Raw genomic sequence first — 25418 nt, 5'->3', positions numbered from 1 at the left:
CCCCATCTCCTGGGTTGTCAGCAGATTCTTACTCCAATTCCCCCATTCTCCTGCCCCACCTTTCCCTCAGAGGTCTTCAAGCCTTTGCTTTCTATATCTATGTAAGATGTTTCTTTTCTACCCCAAAGAGTAAAAGAATGGCAACAAAAACTAAATCCATCACCTTTCATCTCAACATTAACCTGGCAGCCCATTCGTTTGATTCAATTGGCATGTGCTGTGTGCAAACTCAGAAGCAGAGGTGAGTAGGGCAGTACCTGGCTTGAAGAGCACATAATCTCGTGTAGGAGGCAGAAGTGCCTACAACTAAATGTGATGCAAGACTCTGGTAAGTGGCGTAGAGAGAAAGGAACTCTTTCTGGCTGGAGAAACTTAGACAAGGCTTTGACCCTAAAAATCTGTTCTGGTCTGATCCTAGCACATCAGGAACAACCTTGAGAGCAAGATACATGCAACAGTTATTAATATATATGTAATAATCTCCCAATACCTTTCTGTCTAGGACCTCAAAGGACCCATGTCTAGCAAGAAAAGACGGTAGAGTTATTATTAACCCCATCACATAGATGAGTAAGTTGAAAGATCATGAAAAGAAGTAAAAAGCAACTTCAGCTATCTACCAATAGTTTTCAACCACTTAGGAACTGTATCTTTCCTGATTGCTCCAACAGATCATGCTCTAATAGGAAATGCTACTCCCATAAAAAGCAGGCAATTTTAAGTCTTTATTCAGGAAAATTCTAGCTAAAATACTAAACAGATTTATCTCTGTGGGGACAGAGCCCCAGAGAGTAGTTTACAGGATCTCGGCCTCACGTGGAAGGGTGCTGGCTCGGGTGGTGGATGGCCGTCGGCTGTGGCTGATTGGCCATCGGCTGTGGCCGGTTAGCCAATTGGCCGCTGGTATAACTGCTGCGGCTACGGAGGAGAGCCGAGGATTGCCGAGGAGCCGAGGAGAGCGGAAGAGAGGAGAGGAACAGAGTCGAGAGAGTGGAGGAGAGTCGTCGGTCGGTTGGCGGAAAGGCGGGCGGCAGGTGGCGCGTCCAGTGAACCCAGCCTCCAGTGAGACCATAGTGGTATGACTCCCCTACCTATGGCTCCGTGGGTGTTCCTTTTTGGCCTCACCATATCCTGCGTTCTTGTGTGGGGAGCGGGACCAGAGACCCCACAGGCCGCCCCACACGACAAATGGCGCAGCGAGCAGGGTCTCCCACACGACAATCTCCATTTTAAAACATTGTCTGGGTATCCTTTGAACTTTGTTTATAAACTAAGTACAGTGTGTACCGGGCAAGAACACAACCATGATACACAAGATACACCAGCCACTCAGCATAAGGGCCACCTCCTCTCTGAATCTTTCTTGACACGTGAACCCCTCCTTCCAAATGAAAAAAAAAAACCTTCCTCCCACTGCACCCACTTGTACCCTGCCAGACTTCGACTTCTGGCTCTGCTGTCATTACATCTTTGCCCCTCCAGACCCTCCTCTGTATTAAAATAACAACAGTACTTACACCTCATTGGTGGTTGGGAAGACTAAGCAAATTAATACACACTGTTTAGAACACTGCCTGACACATCATAAACACTGAATACATCGCACTACTTTATTAATCTTGTTTGGTGTAGTGGTTAAGAGTACCTGGGTTTAAATGCTGGTTTTTCCATTCATTAACTGTAATTAGAGGGTCGATCATATTATCTACCTGGTAGCAAGGTGGTGAGGATTATATAAGATAATGCAGGTAAGGGTATTTAGCACTTAGTAAGTGTTCAATAAATGATAGTTACATAGTTACATTACCTGTCTGCATTCATGAGGAGCTTTTTGGCCTCCGTAATTTTTTTTTCATTATTCCTAGAGCCCAGCACAACAACAAGCACAGCGTTAAGTACTTATTAAACGCTATAATGAATGAGTGGTGGGCAGGTGGCAATTTAGTTCAGACAGGTGAAACCTATCACTGGTTCCTTCTTGGCCTTATTTGTCCGCCAGAGAATCGCCACCACCTGGCACTTAATAGAAGAGAACGAAATAATGACACACCAGCGAAGAGCCACAACTATCCAGCAGTGCCTCAATTTACCGTCGTGTTCTGCGTGGAAAGTCCCCTCGCATTTGAAAAGGAGCCTTTTTTTTTTTTAAATACCACCTCGGTAACCTTGGTTTAAGAATAGAAAATTCATCCCAAAGCAGGTAGGAGTGGCAGGTATTGGAGGCGGCAAAAGAGAAGGTAACACTCCAGGAGGGGCGGGAGGGGGGTTGGCTGGCAAAGTTCAGTGGGATCCTCAGGAGGAGAAGGGGCGAGTGAGGTTTCAGCGTGGAAGACAAAGGACAGAGCACTGAGGCGAGAAAGGGGTAGGACGGCCGGGAGAGCAGGGGGCACGGGGAGCGGGGGAGCTGCACAATGCCCGAGGGAGGGAACAAAGAGCTGGAACGCAGGACCAGGATCCCGGGCGGCCCACCCGGGAAGCCTGGGCTGGGGGCGGGGGGAAGGGGGTGATAGAGGGGCGTGGCCAGGAGGGGGATGGGCGGCAGGGGGAGCCTGGAGGTGGGTCGATGGGGCGGGGAGCAGCCTACAGTAGGGAGAGGAGGCGGGAGGCGGGAGGCCGGGCGGCGCAGGGGTCCTATCTCACAAATAGCGATTTTCTGCATCCGGTAAGGCCTCTGAGATAACTTAGACCCTTTCCCCGTTCACAGAGGCCTAGGATAACCGAGTTTCTGGGGCAGCCACCGGGGGTGCGGGAGAGAAGTCTCCTGTATCCTCCCAACGAGACCCCGCCGAAATACTCATGGTTGTGACGTAAGCAACAGTTCGGTGGCTTTTATTTCTCCAGCTGGACTTTACTACCAGCCCAAGAGGAAAGGAGGCAGCCTCCTGCTTTCGGGAAGAGAGGCCAGACGCCCTTTTCAGTGCGATATGGGAAAGAGTGTGTCAGACTGGTGTTTTATCAAGGTTCAGTCTCGCATCTCAGCAGCCTGCAGCCTCCCTGGCAGTAAATGCCTGTGGTTCTGTAGGCGGAGCACATACCTGCCTACAGCTCACCAGTGGCTCTTGACTGTCCTGTATTTTGGTCCTTTCCCTTTGCACTAGGAGTGACAACCCCCAGAAGATAGAAGGCTATTCTTTCATGGACACTCTGCTTAAAATTGAGTGGTGCTAATAAAAAGTTATGTCTAGTTTCACACCTGGTTAAAATGCTGGTTTAGAAGAAATGTGACCCACAATCAGCGTACAAATGCTCTTTTAGTTGAACAAAAAAATTTGTCAGGAAAAGGTCTCAAAAAATGACTCTTGAGACCAACAGCCTCATAAATTATCAAGTCCTGGGAATGACGCTGTACGTGCTACCACCATTTATTGAACAGCAAGTGTGTGCTTCTGGTGTACAACAGCTCACTTTATCTTCACAGTCCATCCATTCAAACACCTAATGGGTGTCTTCCATGAACGGGCACTGTGCTAGCTGGCTGGGATTACACATGTGAGGAGGCGGGTAGATCCCAGCCTCATGGAACTTGCAGGGCACCCAAAAGGGGGTACAATTTGCAAAGGAGGAAATTCACAAAGGTCAGTGTGCCCTTGGTCATGCCCAGATCAGTCTATCTTTCCACTACCACACCCTGCCTCCTAAATATAGTAGGATTTCATTGTTAACATCTGCTTTACCCTTCCCCTTAGGGAAAACAAAATGAAACCGAGGACTGGTAACTAGAGACAAAGTGAAAGAACCCAGCAGGTAAATCCAATGGCTGTAAAACTGACAGAAGGAGGATTCTGGTATACCCAGACCAGCAAGGTTAAGAATTATAGATCACATTTCTTAAGATTCATTCAAATGTAAGGAAACAGAATTCTAATGTATACCACTAGTTTCCTGTGATAAGATGCAGTGTCTCTTTTAAGAAATATAGATGTTTTCTCCGTTTTTAAATTTTAACCTTTTTATATGCATTTTTATTATGCTCATCACTATTAACCTCTAGGTTAAGAGGTGTCAAAGCTTAGCCTACATTTCAAAAGTACACAGAATGAAAGAGTCCTAAAGGACTACCTCCAACCTCTTCATTTACAAGAAATACGGAAAGAGTCCTAGAGAGGTCCCATCATTGGAGGAAGGCTGGCCAGGCCAGGAATTAGAGCCTAAATCTCCCAACCAATGATCTTCCCAATAGTATACAGGAACTTGTACATCTTAGTCTAACAACCCTCTGGCTTATTCACATTTAATTCTCCAGAAAAGCTCTTCAGCTGCAAAATACAATCAAAGCCTAAATTTATCTGTGTAGGGAGGACTGGTCGAGGAAAACATTTCTAACTGAATGCCTCAATTTATTTAATATAAGTTACAGGTATTTTTGATCTAACAAAACCAGCAGCTCTACCCACTATGCTACACAGAAACATGTTTAGAAAATATGGGCTGAAAAAATAATACAGCAGGTAGTCTCTTTTCATATACAAGAGTGCATGAAGACATCTTTAACAATATGAAATCATACTTTGCACGACCAAAGATGATTCCTAAAAGGCATCATTTAGAATCTTGTCTCAGTAAAAAAATTTTTTCTTTTTTTTCCACATAAATATTTTCTGTATTTCCTCTCAAGTAAACCAGTGCTTTCACAGATTTTAGATTTTTTTTTCTCCTTAACTAAAGGCACTATTCAATTTCAATGTCCTTGGAGTGTTTTATCTGGGGATTAGACAACTGTACCAAAACACAGCTGTTCCAGTTTTTTCTCCTTTATTTTTCACATTAAGAAACTCTCCCACTATCAGCCAGTCCAATTAGTTACTCACTATCAAAAGCCGGCTTTGGTCTTTCATCTTCTGGAAAACTGGATCCAAGTGACAGGGTGTCATGGAAACTGTATCTCGGGTCATTTCCTGTTTCAATTGTTTAGCCACAAAAAAAAAAAAAGTTCAGCTCTATCAGATGGAAATTAATGAATGCTTGCTGTTGCCTTTTGAAAAGCATGCAACTAAATAAAAAAGTAATTATCCTTTTTGACCAAGTTTTCCCATCAACACCAAGGAATAAGGGGAGATCAGTGCACCCAAAATGGGAAAAGTACTTTGATTGATGCAATGAACCCAAGCCTTTTTCAGCTCAGTTTCCATAATTCAGTGGTCACTTTTAAGGCTGTCACTTGGGTTTGGGGAAAGTAACTACAGGTTCAGTGGCTTTACATGTAGTTAACTTTGTTCTTCCTTTTCTACTTCCAGCAAAAATTTTACCTTTTACCTACTCTACTTCACCCCAATTCTGACATTAGATACAGGTGGTAGTCTCCTCCTTAACCTGAAATACTGTCACCATGAGGGAATGTGTAAATGCAACAAAAATTGTAATATAATCTAAAAAGATTTGTTGCTGTACCTATTCTCTGCAAACAAAAGAAACATACACACACGAGGGAGAAGGAGAGCTTAAGGCCTACAAGCAATACCAGACAAGCACATGTGTTTAGGAAATGAAGTCCTGGCTGGAATTCAGTAATAATGAGCCCCTTAGTGATCTAATGTACACCAGTGTACACTGTGAATGGAAACAGAGTGCCAGACAGGACAATAGGGAACTCAGCCCGTGTTTAATATGTTTCAGCTCTGTCTAAATAACTGTTGGCAAAAAAATCGGGGAAGCTACACAACAAATCAATTTTAGGGCTCAGGAGGATTCACTCAAATAAGATAGCTATGAAGTGTACATTACAGCATAAGCTCACATAGCTCCATTGTGGGAAAGGCGCCTACTTGCAATGCTTTCTGTCCAGTTTAGGTTGTGATGATACAGCCTCTGTCTTCCAAATGAGGAAGTATCTGTGTTGCTCTTTTTCTTACCATGTTTCCCCGAAAATAAGAGTGGGTCTTATATTAATTTTTGTTCCAAAAGATGCATTAAGGGCTTATGTTTAGGGGATGTCATCCTGAAAAATCATGCTAGGGCTTATTTTCCGATTAGGTCGTATTTTCGGGGAAACACGGTAGATTTAAAGAAGAAAACAACTGGAAAAACATCCAAAACAAATTAGCTTTAAATATTTAAATATTATTAAAGTAAGCTAAGCCTTGTATTACTTATATCCAAATTACTATTTGGACAATTTCTAGAAAGAAGGTGAAGGGGGGAAAAAGGACACCCTTTAGCAACGACACCTGATTTCTAGACCTTTTATCTACCAGTCACTGTATTTAACCAGCGCCAGCAAAGAGGAATCTAGGTCAAGCTTGTCCACAATTTCTCTCCTAGTCACTTCACACATGTTGCCCAATTCCTCTCTCAAAATCTATACATATGCTCCTAAGACACTATGCTTTATTTAAAAATATGATGGAGCTTATGATTTCTAACTGGAAATCGCTTCTATTTCTTTTTTGTTAGCCTTTGAGGAAAGCAGAATATCCATCCTTCTACACCTTTCAGGGAGAAAGTCCCTAATTTAGGAGAAAGTCAGTAGCCGGCACTCTTTCTAAGTGTTTATATTATATTTACTATGGTTTGGTCTTTATGTGCACGAAACACCAGAAGTAGAAGTAATTTCATCAGAGGTAATTTTTGCCAGAAGTAGAAATAATTTCTAGAAGCCACTCACAGAGTATTCTGTTATAGAAAAACTAGTTAATATATGGAATTAACTGCTGAAGGCATCAACACAAAAAGGCATAAATCAGTTCGAAGAGGTAGTGAACCTAGACTAAAATAAATCCAAGAATACAGCTACCAACCAGACTTAAAGGCCTCTGGTCATGATGAGTGAAGTTGGTTTTATCCCAAGAGAAACAATACATAAAATAAAGATGGAGCTGGTACTAGGGGTTGTGAACTGTAAGCGAGGCAAGAAATACAGTCAGTGTTATCAAGACAGACCAGTTTTATATTCTGGTCGTAACTATTTTTCTTTTAATTTCTTTTCTCTAGAAAATGCAATGGTAGTGAGCTCATTGAACTTTCTACCTTGTTTATAAAATGGAGGGGGAGGAAATAGAGAATCAGGTTATAAGCAGCAGCTCAATTACAGGAGAATTCTAATAAACTCTGTCTACATAGGAATAGGTTGAATTCTTGTCATTGGTGTATGAACATCAATAGTGGATTTTATGACATTTCAATTCCGGGTTATGTTGGGTTTGTCTGCATGCCCAATCATGGATACCATTGAGAATACAGATATTAGTCACCGTCATTGTTGAAGATACAATGCTTTAACACTTTTGCCTTCTAGAATGAAAAGCATTCTATTGTGAAACAGATATGCAAGCCGCTTGTTGGACATCCCCAAGTGCTCTCCCCCAACCCCAGGTCCTAATGGGGTCATATGACCAAGTATGGCCTACAGGTTGTAATCAGAAGTGACTTGTGACAGCGGGTGGACACCCAGAACTTCAAGATGGCATCAGTCATACCAGTGAAGGAGAAGAAACTCATGAACTTCAAAATAGGGGAGCTGCCACACTGGATAGTGATGCAGGGTTTCCCCCCTAAAGGCATCACTGGAGCATCTGAAAGCTGTTGCTACTGGTATTATAAGTATGTCAGTTGGAAGAAAGGGAGTATCTCTGGGGCATCTAAGATCACTTACATGCTTTAACTGCTGTCTTTCTTATAAGGATCTCCAGTGTGAATGATTATGCAAGTACCACTGAAGAGGACACAAGTGGAAAAGACTGCTCTGGATTCCTGACCATGACCTTCTTTGCCTTCACACCCCTCCTTGAGGAGCATGATCATTACTGAATCCTTTCATATCCTAACTGAAAATTAATGCCCCCCAAAAGATGACTGATGTCTTAAAAAAAACAAAAACAAAAAAGGCAACTTGTGTCATCACCCAGCCAAAGTCTACAAGAATGAAGGTGAGTTCTCCGGGCTTGTCTTACCCTGTTGAGGCAAACCTGGAAGTCTCAAGTTGAGATGTTAAGGTCTCAAGATAAAGGAAAGCCACATCAACCCTAGAAGATATTAACTAAACAAGAAATATGTGTGCACTGAGACGTAAGGATTTTTCTCATTGCTGCAGCCTATCCTAGCCCAAGGATTCTTAGTTTTTGTGTCACAGAACCCAGGGACAGTACAATCAAGTGTGTGAACCTCTTCTCAGAATCATGTGTTTAAATGCATAAAATAAAACACACAGGATTATAAAGAATACCAACTATAAAATGTTTCTTTAAACTTCTGAGGTAGTAATGTGTGCTTCTTTATTAATGCGTCAATCAACAAGATCCAGCAGTGTGTCTAACAACTGTAATTTCAAAGTAGTGAGGATCATGTTATTTCAACTTCTCTGTGATACCTACAAGTTATGAAATTATCTTTCATTGATTTTGATGACAAAGTCCAGGAACTACTAATAGTTAGGATTTATTGTCTACATCACAATGGAAAGAAATGCTAAATTTCTGTTTGAGGTTTGTGTTGTGTTATAATTTTTTGACTCATCAAGTTGATGGACTCCCTGAATTCTATGGAGCCCAGAATAAGAATGAGCTGAGTTTGACCATTTTTCCCACTCAGGCAGAGTTCTACAGCTGTCTAGAGTTGAGTGTGCTGCAGTATGTGTGGCCATGTTCCTCTGTGACTTTTCTCCTGCCATTGAGTTTCTGTCACTTATTTTGTGTTCTCACCAACTGTTTTGAACACAATGGCAACTGCCTAGAGTATCCTTCAGGTTGTTAAAATGCAATATTATGGAGACTTAGGTGCCTTCAAGGAAATGGTCAATACAACTGACAAAAATCAGCCCATAATACAAAACTGGTCAAGTCTTTTGACATCACACACATTAACCCGTCTGGGAAACTCACTAACAGTTGTACAAAAGGCAACTGGTCCAGAGACTTACCATGACTTCAAGAAACATGTGGAGATGGCCAACACAGTATGCTAGGGTCACTGGCTCACAATGCCATCCAGTCCTGAGCTGGTCAGCACTACTGCACTACTTCCAGGAATCTGCATCCCAGACTAATCGGGAAGTCAGGTCTATTTAATAAGTCTAGAAGGTTGAGTAAAACAAGACTGAAATAATTCACACTTCTTAAGGTAGTGCTCCATTTTATAAATTGCAGAGAGAGAGGGGAAAATATGATCGATATATATTAACATGAACCATTATTGCACTTTCTTATACCAGCCTAGCATGGTAGTCAACACCTTACACAAGAATATACGTGACACAGACAACTGAGCTCTCAGGTTTTTGACAGGGAGATGGGAACCAGAGAATCAAGAAAGTATTTGAAATCAGGTAATACACCCTGCAGACTGCAAGTTGAGGCCTGGAAATCCATCTTGTTTCACATTTCAAATACGAAGAGGTGGTAGAAGCCCCATTGCATGGAAAGTCAGCAGACCAGGCTTTTAATTACCTGAGCCCCATCTCCAATTACCTGAGCAAACGTGGGCAAGAAGCTACATTTCTAAGAGCTTCAGATTTCTTTAAAATGAGGAAATTAACTCTGAGGGCACCTTCCCACACACACAAAAACAAAGATTTGGTAACTTTTGAAATCAAGTAGACAATGGTAAAATAAGTAGAGTATTACTGTAATATAATACAAAATGTAATCAAATACAGATTTAAATGGAATGTTTTATAAAACAAAGAGTATTTCCATTTGAAATGGTGGGAACAGAGAAGAAATGAATGAGTCCCATGTACTGTGGCAGGTACTTACTCTATTTGGTCCCGTACATACGTGAGTTTACAAGTGGCACTACTCAATATCTAGACGCTACTATGAGGCCCCTGTGCTTTCTCTCTGGTAGCCCTCTCTGTGCTATACCTAACCACTGGTTTAAGTGTCTATTAGCTTCTTGAAGGTTTAGTAACACTGTTTTGTTTAGGGCTCTATTACCCCCGCCTTAGAAAACAGGAGGGAAAAGTCTTGTAGAGAAAAGAAGAACGCCTGAAGGCCTGTCAAAGGGTTTGAAATCTCGTCTACACACACTCTTGGCCCCTCGTAAATTCCCCCTGCCCCTTTCTGCTGTTTCTCTTCATCCTGTTGATATTTTGATTATTTTCTCCCCAGGGGCCCACCCATTTACAAGGAGCTGAGGGCTCTTCAGATAAGCAGGAGAATCAGTCAGGTTTAATGTCTGCTGACTGCTGACTCCAGGCTCTTTCCCAGGTCCTGTTTTCCTGAACTGAATGATTCCAAATTGCCTCAGTTCTCAAAACATCACAGTATTTTCTTCACCAGCTTTGGAAACCTCTTTATTCTTCCTGGCTAAGGGTCTCCTTCCCTGCCCTTCCCTGTTGTCCTTGGCAACCGCTGCTGGCTATCCCTATGGAAGTGAAATTTCACAACTAGAAAGGACTCGTAGATTTCACCCATCTCACTAGCACAGTAAGAGGATGCATGGCCTGTATGCGTCCTTTTCTACTTCAACCCAGGCCTTCTTGAGGCACTGTGGAGCCCAGCAGGGGCTATAAAAAGTGTTGGCTACATGAATGGATGTTCAAAGGACCATGGCTAACCAAAGCCATGCAGATGGGGGAGAGGAGGGAAGGAAAGCTCTGCCTTCATATTGAGGAGAGGCACTATAAAAATCAGATTATTTCTCTTTCTTACTCTCTCTTTTCTGCAAAGTTAATAACTAACCAGTAGCCAATGGGCAGATTACTCCTTGACTCCCAACATTTTGGAAGAAAAGGTAAACTTGCCCAAACAAACAAATAAACACAAGATGGGGGCGGGGACTAAATTTCCACTCTGCTTTGAAATATACATCTTAAGGCCCCTCAGGTTCAAATGACAGCTAGAGTCCTTTAATCTTGGAAGTGCTCTCTCTCTGGAAACCTTAAGGACAAGAAACCATTTCGACATAGCTTCTTCTTCCTTTTTTTTTGGCAACTTCTAAGGAAAATCTAGGATCTGAGGAAATTGGGCTCCCATGCACAATTATTCTGTAGAAAGGTAGTCCAGATCGTGTGATTTCATTGACCCATAAATGTTTCCCAGTTTGGCTCAGCTGGAAGAGACTGACTCACTCACCTCTAACAGATTCTTGCTCTTAATTCCCAGCGCACCATCTCCACTATTACCATTCTAGGTAGAATGGTTAGGTAGAACGAGGATTCTATACTATGGTCCACTCCATTTTCACCCACCACCCCTGAATTTTGTAAGCTGTAATTTTCAAGTACAACAAGCACCTACATGTGATGCTGTGACTACAACAGACTGGGAAAATTTGGGTTAGCACATAACCCTAGAAAATTAGACCTAGAAGAAAGTCTAGTAGATTACAGGAGGAAACTCTAGCACAGAAGGGTTAAGCAAGTAGCTCAAGGCCCCGCCTAATGTAGAATATAGTTTCTTAACTCAACAATTGCTAGACTGCTTATGACTTCCTAGCATACCACCTCTTAGATAGTCTAGACTGGCTAACCTTAAAAATAATAATTATTAGCTAAAAAGCAATCAAAATATTTTCAATAATAAGGTGAGGGAATTCTGTAAAATCCTGACATCGTTTATAGAATCTTGAGCCTATTAGCAGGAGTGAAATATCCCACATATTTCAAAGGATAGGACTCAAGTAGTTCAAACAAGCTCCAAACATCAAGTCACTTTCACAACCACCCAAGTTCTAGGATGCTTTGTCTGGGACATCAGCCAGGTTGGCAAACAAATCATTATAAAGTGCAAAGGTATTAAGTGCCCTCTTGCCTTTGGCAGTACACTCAAAGCTACTCAAATATATTATAGTAAAACTAAAATACAGCTACCAACATCTCAGCCAAAAAGAGGGAGCGAAGTCTAGGCACCTTTTTTTTTTTTCAATTTGTTTAGGTATTCCAACTTTTGTTCTATTTCTTTGTGAAGATAAACCTAGGAAGAAATGGACAGGGGGAGACCCAGCCATAAGCTTCTAGAAAAAGAAGGAAAAAGGTAGGCCTAGATAAAGAAATTGGAGGGCTTCAGTGCTAGGGACGCTTTTAAAACTTATTATTAACAACTCAGGTTTTAAATGGGTCCCCCCCCAAAAAAAAAATTTAATTCTCTTTGGTCTGAGTCAATAAAAAGTAAACTTTATTGTCCCTCTTTCTGTCCACGCATATCTTTTCATCTCTCCCCCAATCAACAACTGAAAGTTGAAGTTCTTCCACCAACCTCAATCCAGGTGAACAGACCAAGTACATTAGGAACACACCCATTTGTAGGGAAATCCCATGGTATGTAATGGAGAACTTAACATTAACAGCCTTTCAAGTGTATGAAGAGACTGTGTGTACAATGACAGCAGCCACTTTACCTGTTTCATCAAAAAAGGCCAAGATGAAATCAACTGAAAATTATATAGGAGAGCTTTTCCTAACACATCAGGAAGGAGTTCCAGAATGTAGGATAGACACTGTAATACTACTATATGAGATGAGAATTTGGCATTCTGTTCTCAGGTCTTCTTTGCTTTTCTCTCTCTCCTTCCCCTAACGATGATGGCAATAACACTTGACATTGGCATCATTTCCAGTTTTTAAATTACTTCTGCAAATATTCCATTCTCTCCAAGGGGTGGGGTTCCCATTCATGCCCACTTGGGACAGAGGAATGAATTAAACAAATGTGTCTTCAACCACTGGATCTGTTAAGTATTTCCTGTTGACCGAGCTACAATAACTCCAGTTTCTTCCATAAACCACTCTCATATTCTCTCTAGAGCCCACTACAAAGAAAACAGATTTATCCAAACAGCAAATATTGAGGGGCTCATTAAATGCTTGATCAATTAATGGAACTAACCTAAGTCTCAGGCAGAAGCTGACATGGATTTGAATCCAACCTCTTCTACTTTGTGACTTTCAAAACTTGGACAAGTTGTTTACTCTTTCTGAAGTCAGTAACTTTTTGCATTTGAAATAGAACTCTAACCCTTAGCAGAACGCCTGGCATATAAAAGGAGCCCCAGAAAATTGTGCTAGTATGTCCTAGTTATCAATAAAATATTGTCCTTATGGGGATATTGTTTTTCGTTTCCTAGCAATATAAGGAACCATATTAAGCATAATCCTGTGGTTTCACTGGTAGTGAAAAAACAGTAGCTTCCACTGGGTTAAATTCTAGATTCGAGCTTACAAAATAAATTGAAAGAAAAAAGAAAATGTAAATCCTTTGTCTAACAAAGCTTTGGGATGTTGTTGTCTGGGAACTCCAGAATTGCTGGCCTTTATAAGTAAATCCTCTTCATGACAACTGCTCACGATATACGTCACGAATACAGCTTGACTTGTCCACAAATAAGAATGTAAAAAATCCCTTCAAATTAAGAGAAAGCAAGGAAAGAAAGATTGTTGGAACAGATGAGAAATGTTCCTGTGTCTTACCAGGCAAAGCCAGAGCCACCACGCCACTTTACAAACCCCTACCTGGTCTAAAAGAAAGTTATCTAAAGCATTAACTAAGAGGATAAAAAGCCACCATTGTTGCAGGCTTAAAGTGATCCACTTTCACTAGGGCTCAGGGTAGTGGGGCCCTCATTGAAAATGCAAAATCCCCAGCTGGAGGTAAGAAGAAGAGAAAATGTTTAGATGCTCAGCTCTGGAGGGCCAAGCCCAAGGGTCTCCACATTCCTAAACCCAGCGTCCTCCCTTCCCCACCCTCTTACTCTCCCTCCCATTATTCTGGAGCAGGTCCTTCCCAGCGCTGCCATTGGGTGTCAGGGAGACTTGGGAAGTACCCCCAGGAACTGCTGAGAGATGGAGAAATACACAAAGGCTCCCTTCCACAAAGCATTCTTTCACAGAGGCAGCCGTGTCTATTAAATGCGTCCCCTGAACGTGCATACACTTCTATAAGGAGATAATGAGGACCACGAGCTCACTCAATTAGCCCCACGGAATGTGTTCAAACCCACTGCAGGGAGGAGAAAAGGTATGTGTGGCAGGGAGAAGACTTAGCATTAGTGGCAGGGGGCCTCCCCTCTCCTTGGTAATTCCCAGGGGAAAATAAGGTGTACACAAAACTGCCCAATAAGGCTACTGCAACTCCTGGGTGGAGCTAGCTGCATCCACACAATTCCTTTTCTACTCTTGCATTCTCCTATTGCCAGCTATCGTCCATAACACACTCAAAGCATCCTTTCCTATATAAGCCATAAGGAGACAGGCATAACAATTCCCTGTGTAGTAATATGGGTTTTTCAAACTACTCCCCAAACCTTTGGAAGTAGGAAATACAAAACACAGTAAGTAATTTTCCAATAAAACTTACGATACCTTTTCTCAGAATATATAACAGTATAAGTGAGGTACCTAACTATATACGTGGAAGTTATTAAACCACTCATGGGCCATCATTGCCTTAGTGAATGATTAAGCTTTCCATCTCATTATTTCTTCATGCTTACTTCTTCCTGGATCATGAAGCAGTTGCACAAAGGACAAGTCCACCCTCAGTAATAAACGGAATGTCCTTTTAGTTATCTAGATATATGAAAGATAAAGTAAGACATCTTTCATTCAACAAGTATTTGTGAGCTCTTACAGTAATATGTTATTTTATAATGCCCAAGGGATTTTAGAGACAGTCATTTGATATATAAGCTCTGTGAACTATTATTTATTTACTGTCAAGTTACAAGTCAAGAAAGAAACACAGAGGGATTAAGGTAGAAGCCCTGGGTATTTGCTTCCTCATTGATTCATTCATTCATTCATTCACCCATCCATCCATCCATCTATCCATCCATCCATCCATCCATCCATCCAACCAGCCAGCAGTTACTGAGGACCTACTCTTGTCCTGGGCACTATACAAGGCATTGAGGATTTAGGGAAAGCAGACTTAATTTCTTCCCGTGAGTAGCTCATAAGGGCAAGTACAGAGTTCCAAGGGGTCATAAATGAGCAGTACTCAACCCAAAAAGAAGTGTAAGAAAACAGAGATGAATGACGTTCTAGTATTAGAAACTAGACTTACTACAGACAACTAATTCAATGAAAATAACTGAGTCCTCAAGGACAAACCCAAAGTTCTCTTCACACCACAATACCTTCTATCGCTCACCAGTATTGAACCAAGTGAACAAAACAAAACAGAACAAAACAATGGGCCTGAGGATAGCATTTGTTCCAGATGATAAATAACCACACAGTACACACAGATAGTTCCAGCAACAGGGCTATCTTTTATACTTATGTTAAATCTAAAGATAAGGTAAGCGAAATCAGGTAGTGAAGTGCCAGCACAATGCCCCTGGGTACAGGTAGGTACTCCATCAAAGGAAGTTTACAATTCTTGTGTGACAAACAATTTCAAAACAGGGGAAGTTACCTCCTGTCAGGAGCAGGGAAACACATTCCTGTGAGATGAGCTTGGGGAGTCTGGAGTCAGAACCCATCTGGTCCAAAGGCATTAGATGGACACATGGAAGAAGACTGGGAAAGGGGGGACACAGAGGTCAGAGCTGCTGCTCAAGGCCTGTTCTAAGAAACTAACGGAGAACACAAGTCCACGCTGTCAGAACAAAAGCTATCCTTCCCTCTGTGTTTCTCAAGTTATAAAAATGCCCTTATTCCTCAAGCAACAAAGGTTTCCAGTGGCCTTTCCCTTAAGGATAAAACAGCCCCCAATTACAGGCTGTTTATACTGCAGCTGTAGAATATCTTCTTCAACCCTCATCTTTCTCCCAAATGAATCATGCTTCCCAGACGAAAAATTTTTTCTTCATTTATTCCAAACTTCTAAAAAAAGGTCCCTATCTTTTTAAACTCATGGAGAAATATTTTGAGAGTCCTAGAGTTTCAAACCATCTTTAGTCAAAAAGGAAAACCAAGGAAAGATATCTTCTTTTAAGGAAATAAAAGATAGTAGTATATGATTTTAATACACACAAAAAACTAGTGTCTCTTTTTTCATTTTTATTAATAATTTTGTAATAATTTATAAAATTATTGATAATTTTGCAGTCTTTGAAGAAAGGTACCTCATTTCCCACTGTGTTGGGTTAGTATATTGAGGATTTTGACGTTCATGGACTGAACATGTAAAGTTTGGGCCATTTGAAAGCAAACCCTGCCCAAACCAAAAATAAATTTGAGTCATTAATATAGTCATATCATACTGATCTCTATGGACTTAAGATAGGTTTGATTATTGACTTACTTTTTTAAAGTTATTAAGCAAAGTTTTTCTAGATTTTTCTTTTAATTTTTACATGAAGACCTCATAGGATTAAAGTTAAACTGAAAATATTAAGGTTGGTGCAAAAGTTAACTGCAGTTTTGGCAATTATTAACCTTGTAAACCGCAATTACTTTTGCACCCACCCAATAAATAGCGAGGAGCTTTCAGTCCTACGTTTTGAAGAAGGAAATGTTATTCTGCACCTATAATTCCACCACCACCATCTGTGAGCATCCCTTGAGAATAAGCAGTTATACCTGAAAAGCATGACAGAAAACAATTTTATATACATGTTTTCATTTGGTCTTCACCAAATGAAGATACCATTTTACAGATAAAGAAATTGAGGCTCAGAAGCCAAGTCACTCAGCCTTTGTTCAACTACTTTGTAATTGTTCTTGAAAGACAAGACATTTTTGAAACTCACTGAATGGAGAACACTGTGAGAAGCCCAGGGCTCTGCTAACACAAAGTACACTCCCTCCTCCCCTCAGATGTCTGAAGGGCACACACATCTTCTGAGAGATGGAAACTCATCAGCTGGAGGAGAAAATGCCAGGTTTAAAGTGAGGCTTGTTAGAGACGGAGCTATCACAGATTATTAATTTAGCCTTCTCTCCCAGCGAGTGTTTGATGTAAATGGCAAGGGTTCAGAGGTCAAAGAGGAAGAAGTATGTGCTTTAATTTCTCCCCCCCAGAGGTGCATGAGTGTTTTCTATTAACAAAAACCCTGTAGCCAACAAAATCCTGGGCTTGGATCAAACGAACCTTCATCTTTTAAGTTATAACATCACAGGGAGGCATTTCAAGAGGAAACCAGGCCCAGTGAGACCTGCAGTACCAGGGAGAAGGTTGTTCTGCCCTTTAGGAATTTGAAAAGCATCTTCCTTTTTTGCTGAAATTGCTTAGTGGTGGACAAAAATGTTCCCAAATAGTTATTCTTGATCTAGAGACAGGGACTAAATTGAAAAAGAGAAGTGGGCAGGGGCTGAGACAGAGCCATTTGTATCTGAGGAAGAACCACCCCCGTTGGCCAAAGCTATTAGGAATAGACATTTTGGCAACAAGCGTAGTCCACTGGGCTATGTCTGACTGAAATAATAATAGCCAATATTTCACCTGTACTACAAAATGTAGCACACAATCAATGCTTAATAAATAGCAGCTAATAATATTATAACGTTTCCTTTTTCCCTTGCCTTTATAAGGTAGGATATTTATCCTACTCATTTCTCATCCACACACATCCAGGACCCTCACTGCTTCTCAAAACCTAGAAGTGACAGGTGGAGCATTAAATGCTGAAGACCCAGCGACCTATCCCTTCCTAAAGAAAAGGCTAACACTTTGTGAGACATCTGACATCAGGCATTGTGCCCAAATATTCTCACAGACCTTCTCTTATAACCCTACAACTACAAATATACCCCCAATTTTCACAGTGAGAAACTTGAAGCTCAGAAGGACAGTGAGAAAGCTTTTGTTAAAATCCTTGAGTTTCTCAAAACAGCCTTTTGTGAGATGGCCTGGGAACTGGGTCTGCTTTTGTAACCCCTCTGGGTGAATGTTGTTCCCAACAACAGACTTCGAAATGAGCTTTGGAAAGTAGACTGTTGTAAACTGAGGCTACTGGAACGGTGACATCTCTTGTCACCTTCAGGAAAGCCCTCTGCACTACTGAAAAATGGTTTTTAGTTTGAAGCAGATCCACAAAGCCTCCAAGAAGGTAAGCAAGCATCCACCCCCAGCTCTTTTCCTGACAGGACAGTCCGAGGAGACTGGCGAATGGGGTAAGTCTCAGGCAGCTCAGTTAGAAAAAAAGAAATAAAAATCCAAGTTAAGGGTTTATAGGAAACACGCAGAGGAAGAGTAAAGCATAGTAATTGTTTATAGGTCACTTGTGAGTCTTCTAAAAAGGCCATAAATAAGAAATGCGACTTGGGAGAGACTAGCCTGAAGAGTTTATCACTCAGCAATCCTTCCAGGCCCATGACCCATCCACATCCATCAAGGAAATGTCCTGACCATTGTATTTGCATAATTTCCTTGAAATGACCCTCTTCCCGCACTGCCCCAGCCTGTGGACTAACGGCCCCAGTAGAATGTCTGCTCCAGGAAAGCGGGATTGTATTTTGTTGACTACTCTGTCTTCAGCATCTACAAGAATGCCTAGCTAGCAGTAGACATTAAATATATGCAAAATGAAGGATTACTTATTTTATGATTTACTTAATTTTCCTGGTTAAAGTGTTTAGGTACAAGAATCATTTCTAAAGTTTTAAAGGTGTTTTATAGTGATATGAACGTTTTGAAGGGCATTGATAGAATTCTAAGGTAATCGTAAAACTAAGAATAGTCCAATGTCTGTCTATACAATTTTGATCTTAGTCTCATAACTAAGAACTGCTGTATAAAAATCAAATTCTAGTAAAATGGAAAATACCCAAAAATTATGGACTAAGGCACACAGCGTGGTAGATTACACGCACATTTTACATGTGTTTTAAGAATGGATGGAGGAACAATAGAACTTACGGTTGCAGGCTTCCCATCTCTTGATTCAGTGTCAGATATTTTGGGAAATGGCACCACAAACCCTTACTTCAATAATTTATAAACATGCTAAATGAAAATTCAGCAAGAAATTCACTGTTACATTCAAATCCTATAACGTTTGAATCAGATCAAACAGAAGACAAATTTTTGGAAGGTAAACTAAAAATGGGTATCATATTTCACCACCTTGGTAATATTTTACTATGTCATGCGATTCCCTAAACAATGAATTCTTGATAACTTTGTCCAAAATAGATAATTGTTTTTGTAACTATAAATCTCTAAAATAAAAAATCATTAAAATCCAATAAAATGTGTATCTAGGTTCATTTGCAAATATAATAACTATTATTTAGTTTCAATCACTAAATGAACTAAATGTAGGCTGTTTAATAACCACATCCTAAAGTAACAATTCTCTTCATGACTTTTCTAAAAGTCAACATGGAATAGAAACAGCCAAACAAGATATTAGGGATGGGAAAAGAGAGATTGGTCATAAAACAAAATTTGCAAAACACAAATTAAAAAGTATCTGCCATTAGATTCTTAGAAACATGACTGTGTCTGAAAAACCTTGTGTCATGAAACATATTATGTTATTAAGATGTATCTGTAATAATATGTTTACAAAATATAAACTACACTGGCATGGGCAATTCTAAATTATAATCACCTCACATAAAGCTAAAATTATATTCTACTATATAAAGTATTAAAATTGCCTTCTACACTAATTGATTTGGATTCTTTCATTAACTAAATAGATTAAACAGTCACAGCTTATCATGTTAACATGACACCATCAAGTACTACCTATGTTTTATGCAGGGGCTCAGTAAATAATCAACTAAATTTTTTTAAAGGGGAGTCCAGCATAATGAAGACACTCGCCAAAATGATCAAAAACTCATTCCCACGTCCTACTGCCATTCGAATGATAACAGTAATAATGGTAGTGAACATTTGTGTTTTCTCCCTGCTGCCCAAATCACTAGATTATGCAACAGTCATGAGATGCAGGTGGAATGGACCTCACACCCAGCTCCAGCATTATTAATGTAATTCCATCCTTTGCATTCCACTAACCACAGTCAGGTCCAATCAGGGTGATCCCAAGGCCTCCTACAATGAGTGGAGGAAGAAGGCATCTTCTAAACAGCACGCTGTGCCCCTGAGAGGCCTGGAATCACTGCACTCATTGTATTACAGGCAACACCAGCCTGAGGACTGGCTAACACCTAGAGGGTTACAGAACCAAGAGAGTAACAGGGGCAAAAATTGGAGCCAGGGCTCTGATCAGATGGGGCCTGAAGCTCATACTATTTGTAAGCCTTTAAGTGATAGAAGCCAACAAACTGTCTTATCCTTGAAGGCAGTTTGAGTTGGGGTGGGTTGTCACTTGCAACCCAAAACATCCTAACAGAATCAGAGAGGATGATGATGAGTCTATGACATACACAAAATTGCAACCCTTAACAACCTACCCAGGGTTGAGGCAGGGATTACTTTTCTGTATATGAAGTGAGAAAACTGAGGCTCTGAAAGAGAAAAGAGGACTTGTCAAAAGTTACTTTGCCGGGAAGCTAAGACCTCGACGGCGTTTAATAATCAATCTCTTGACAGAGAGTATTTGTAAGTATGAAAGAGATGATCAATGTTGCCTTGGACTTTCTATATTGAAGAGTCTTATTTTCTTGAAGCTTTATTCTATTGCAGCAGTCCTGCTTTCTTTCAAATCACAGCCTCAGACCAGTGGGCCCTTGTTGACGTAAACCATTCAATAAATACAGTTTCATCATATTTAAAATAAATCACAAAGGTCCATGTGGCGATACCACCTCATTACTCTCCCTGCCTCCATTTCTTCCTCCCCATCCCATTCCCACCCTCTCCCATACAACCAGGGTACCCACTAGCCAGAGGGATATTTCTACAGAAGAAGTCAACCACCGTCACTCTTGTGCCTAAAATCCTCCAATGGCTGGCTTCCCATGTCAGCCAGAATAAAACCCAAACTCCTTGGTCTCCACAGGGGTCCTATCATCTCTCATCTTCGTTCACTCCCTCCCTCCTTCAGCACCTTCTGTCAGCCCTTTAAACACACCAACCTCATCCTCTTCTCAGGTCTGTGCTTCCGGCTCCTTCCCAGGCTGCCTCACAATATTCATGCCTCAGCTCAAACATCAGCAGCAGCCCCCCTCCCTACCAGGCCTCGTCTGAAGACCACATTAACCTACTGCCCTGTTTCCCCCAAAAATAAGACCTCGCCGGACCAGTAGCTCTAATACGTCTTTTGGAGCAAAAATTAATATAAGACCTGGTCTTGTACTATATTACATTATATTGTATTGTATCATATTGTATCATATCGTATTATAAAACCCGGTCTTATAGTAAAATAAGACCCGGTCTTATATTAATTTTTGCTCTAAAAGACTCATTAGAGCTGATGGTCCGGTGAGGTCTTATTTTCAGGGAACCACGGAGTTATTTCCTTCATAGAACTAAGCAGGGTCCAACATTATTATCTTGATTTAATTTTTGCATATTTAAATATCTATCTCCCTCTTCTAAAAGGTAAGCCCCTCAAAGGCAGGGTCTCTGTCTGCTCACCACCGCCCCCCACACCAGGAGTTCCATCAGTGGTTACCAGCAGGTTAACTGATTGACTAAGTAACACTAACGATCTACACAGGCCGCTTTAACCAAAACTTCTAAATAATGCTTTGTTTTTGGCCGAAAACAAACACTACAATACTAACAACTCTGTTTTAAAGATTTTTATCTATCCTGGATTGCTTTATTCTTTCCAATCCGGGCATTATTCTTTAAGTAATGAAAGCCAACTTCTTGTGAGGACAATGCCCAATGTCTCTCTCTCACACACACACACACACACACACATCTTTTAGTAGAACTCAGCACTTATAAGGGAAAAAGTAGACCTGAATTTAAAAAAAAAAAATCCATCTCTCAGAACACAACAATAAACAGGCACATAAAAAGGTTTGGGAGTAATGGAAATGTTATAAAACTGAATGGTAGTGATCATTGTACAAATCTGCAAACTTAATAAAATCAGTAAATTGTTTTTTTAAATCAATAAGGAAACAACTCAATTAAAAAATGGGCAAAGGTTCTGACATTCCCCCCTGCCAAAAAAAAAATACACACACACACACACACACAATTAATGGCAAACAGGCACATAAAAAAATGCTCAGCACCATTACTGATTAGGAAAATGCCCATGAAAACCACAGTGCAATGCCATCTCACACGTTTTACAATAGCCTCCATTAAAAGGACTGACCTGATCAAGTTTTGGCAAGGAAGTGGAGCCATCAGACTCCTCACACATTGCAAAAGGGAATACAAATGATACAGCCCCCTTGGAAGACAGACTGGCACTTTCTCACAAAGTTTAACATACATTTAACACAGACACAGTATTTCCACCCCTAGACAGAGGCAAACATACATTAAAACAAAAACTTGTACATGGATAAACATATAGGATTGTTTATAGATTTATGACCTCAAAAAAATTCAAATGTTTTTCAGTTAATGAATGGATAAACACACTGCGGTACACCTACACAATGTAATCCTCCTCAGGAACAGAAAGGAATGAACTATTGATACACGTAACATGGATGAATCTCAAATGCATTATGCTAAATTTATTAAGCCAGACTCAAAATGCATACCATAATGCATCCATTTTATTTTACATTCTGGAAAAGGCAAAACTACAAAGCTGGAGATGGTTTTTAGGGGTTCCAGGTGAGAGAGTGGGGGAAAACTGACTACAAAGAAATTGTGTCTTTGTCTTACAAAGGACTGACTACAAAGAGAATTTGGAGGGGGTGATGAAACTGCTATGTATCTTGATTGTGGTGATAGTTACATGACTGTGCATTTATCAAAACTCATGGAATGCCACTTCGAAAAGAGTACATTTCCACACTCATTAGGATGGCTATTATTTTTTTAAAAAGTGTTGGCAAGAATGGGGAGAAATTAGAATTCTTGTGCATTGCTGATAAGAATTTAAAAATGGTGCAGCCACTATGGAAAACAGTATGACCATTTCTAAAAAAATTACACATAGAATTATCATATGATACAGCAGTTCCACTCTAGGTATAGACACAAAAGAATTGAAAGCAGGGACCCAAATATTAGTATACCCCTGATCATAGTAGCATTATTTACAGTAGCCAAATGATGGAAGCAACCCAAGCATCCATTGATGGATGAATGGACAAACAAAATATGGTATATACATACAATGAAATATTATTCAGCCTTTAAAAGGAATAAAATTCTGATTCGTGTTATGACATACATGAACTCTGAAGACATAGTAAATGAAATAAGCCAGTCACAAAAGAACAAATATTGTAGGATTCCACTGATATGAGGTACCTAGAGTAGTCAAATTCATAGAGACAGGAAGTAGAATGGTGGTTGCCGTGGACTGGTGGGAAGCTGAAATGGGGAGTTATTGTTCACTGGGTACAGAGTTTCAGTTTGGGAAGAGGAGAAAGTTCTGGAGATGGATGGTGATCAATGGTCACACAACACTGTGAATGTACTTAATGCCAAAGAACTGTACATTTTAAAATGGTTAAAATAGAGAATTGTGTTATATATATATATTTACCACAATTCTTTAAAAATGAAAAAAAAAATGTTTGATACACTTCACAAGATTTTGGTTCTAAAGTTTCAAAGCCATATTAAAAATTGATCATTATTATTTTCAGGGAGGTAAAAAGGGTTCATTTTATTGTATGTAAATCTATGAATCAATCGATCAATTAATAAATGTAATACAATGGTGGGGGGAAGTACATCTGAATCATTACTGCAAGAGTTCATTACAGGCACACCTCGGAAATATTACGGGTTCAGTTCCAGACCACTGCAATAAAGCAAGTATCACCATAAAGCAAGTCACAAGAACGTTTTTGGTTTTCCAGTGCAGATAAGAGTCACTATACTGTAGTCTATTAAGTGTGCAATAACATTATGTCTAAAAAACAAGAAAAAAAGTATATACTTTAAAATACTTTGTTAAAAAATGCTAAACACCATCTGAGCCTGTTGGTGCCCATAGACTTGCTCAATGAAGGGTTTACCACAAACGTTCAATTTGTTTAAAAAAAAAAAAAAAAGGAATATCTGAGAAGCGCAATAAAGCAAAATGCAAGGTTTGCCTATATTGTATTCAGAGTTGGCTCTACAAGTTTTATTATTCTGCAAAGAAAAAGAAGAAATAACATGGGAAGCATGAGTCTTTTTTTTTTTTTTTTTAATTCTAGATATGGAATGATGAAGCTTCGTTTTAATACTTTCTCCATGCTATATCTTAGTGAAGCTGTAGTCACCCTTCTGTCTCTACTGGAGTAGAGAAACAAATGGCCTGCCACAGACTATCCAACTTCCAGGCCTCTACAGATCCAGGCCCTTTCACCGTGTATCTTTACCCTTCTTTATCAGAACAGGCATGACTAAAAGAGTTACTAGGATACAATTATACTTGCACTGATTAGAAATAAGAATCCAAATTCCTCCCTTGCATCACCCTTCTGCTGGCATGTTAAGCTTTCTTTCAGTTCTCCAAGTCTGCCAAAGCCCTGTCTCTCAAGCCCTCCGAGCAGGCTCGTCCCTCTGTTGGAAATGCTAGTCCCCCAACTTTCTCTTGATTCTGGATTTTCCCTCCTGCTAGCCCCCCAAATGCTCTCTGATTGGATCTTCTTCCTTCTCCTAGCCCCCCAGTCCCTCCCCTGATTGGCTACTCCTTCTTGTTAGCCCCCAATTCCTCCCAATTGGCTCATCCTTCTTCTGTTAGCCCCTATCTTCACACATGATTGGCTCATCCTTTCCATCACCCCCTCAGATTCCTTCCCATACCACCCAGTCCAGAGCTGTCACTCCTACTCACCCTTGTCCAATAAGTATTTATTGAGTAATTCTTAGTGCCAAGCATAGTACTACAGTAAAACAGCACTGAACAATACAAAGCTTACCTGGGGGCAGGTATGTGCGTGGAGTGTTGGAGGAACAGTGTCTGAGTGTCAAGGGTGGCAGCTTGGAGAGGGAAGGGGAGGTAAGAGATGAGGCCACAAAGGTTTCAGGGGCCAGATCACATCCAGCTGTGAAGGCCACTGTAATTTGGAATTTTACTCCAAGTCAGACGGGAACCTTTAGTGAATTTTAAGCAGAGAAATGACGTATCTGACATATTGTTTTAAGTCTCTCCCTGGCACTCTTTCTAATAGTCCTTGTTTCCCTCATAACACTATTCAAAATGTATAATTCTTTCTTTAATGTCTATTTCCCCTAGTAGGTGGTATACTCCATAAGAGCAGGGATTGTCTCTCTCTTTTTAACCACAAACTCAAATCCAAGCATCGTACCTGGCATATAGTATGTGCTCAATAAATATTTGTTAAGCAAATTTACCAAGGAATTTAAATTCTAGGATAAAGTAGCTCTAAGTACATAATTTACAAGTACACACACACTTTTGTATGTTTTACATTCCTAAAGTTCCTCAACATACATACCGTACCCCCAACTTTCTCTAACACAAAGAAATTAAACACCAGAAGCACCTGATAGAGTTCCAATGTGCTTGATACTCTGCTAGACACTTTCACTCATCTGAAACATTTTAAATGTTTAGTAGCAAGTAAAGGCTCAAGTCAT

General features: G+C 40.4%; 1 protein-coding gene across 2 annotated transcripts in view; it reads right to left on the bottom strand.

The window, feature by feature from the left end:
* CACHD1 (cache domain containing 1) overlaps positions 1 to 25418 on the bottom strand; it is a 210117-nt gene that overhangs the window by 172710 nt on the left and 11989 nt on the right. Inside the window, exon 1 of one of the 2 annotated variants that reach the window (XM_088791181.1) lies at positions 4809 to 4829. The exons of the other annotated variant lie outside the window; for it this stretch is intronic. The gene's annotated coding sequence lies outside the window, so the exon portion shown is untranslated. Of the gene's footprint in view, positions 1 to 4808; positions 4830 to 25418 lie in introns of those variants that run through there. 2 annotated transcript variants of the gene reach the window in all.

The sequence above is a fragment of the Rhinolophus sinicus genome, chromosome 14, assembly GCF_057876585.1.
Source record: "Rhinolophus sinicus isolate RSI-liver-muscle chromosome 14, RSI-T2T, whole genome shotgun sequence".
Classification (NCBI taxonomy): domain Eukaryota; kingdom Metazoa; phylum Chordata; class Mammalia; order Chiroptera; family Rhinolophidae; genus Rhinolophus; species Rhinolophus sinicus.
Note: the sequence above shows the minus strand (reverse complement) of the source record. Positions and strands in the feature narration are given on the sequence as shown.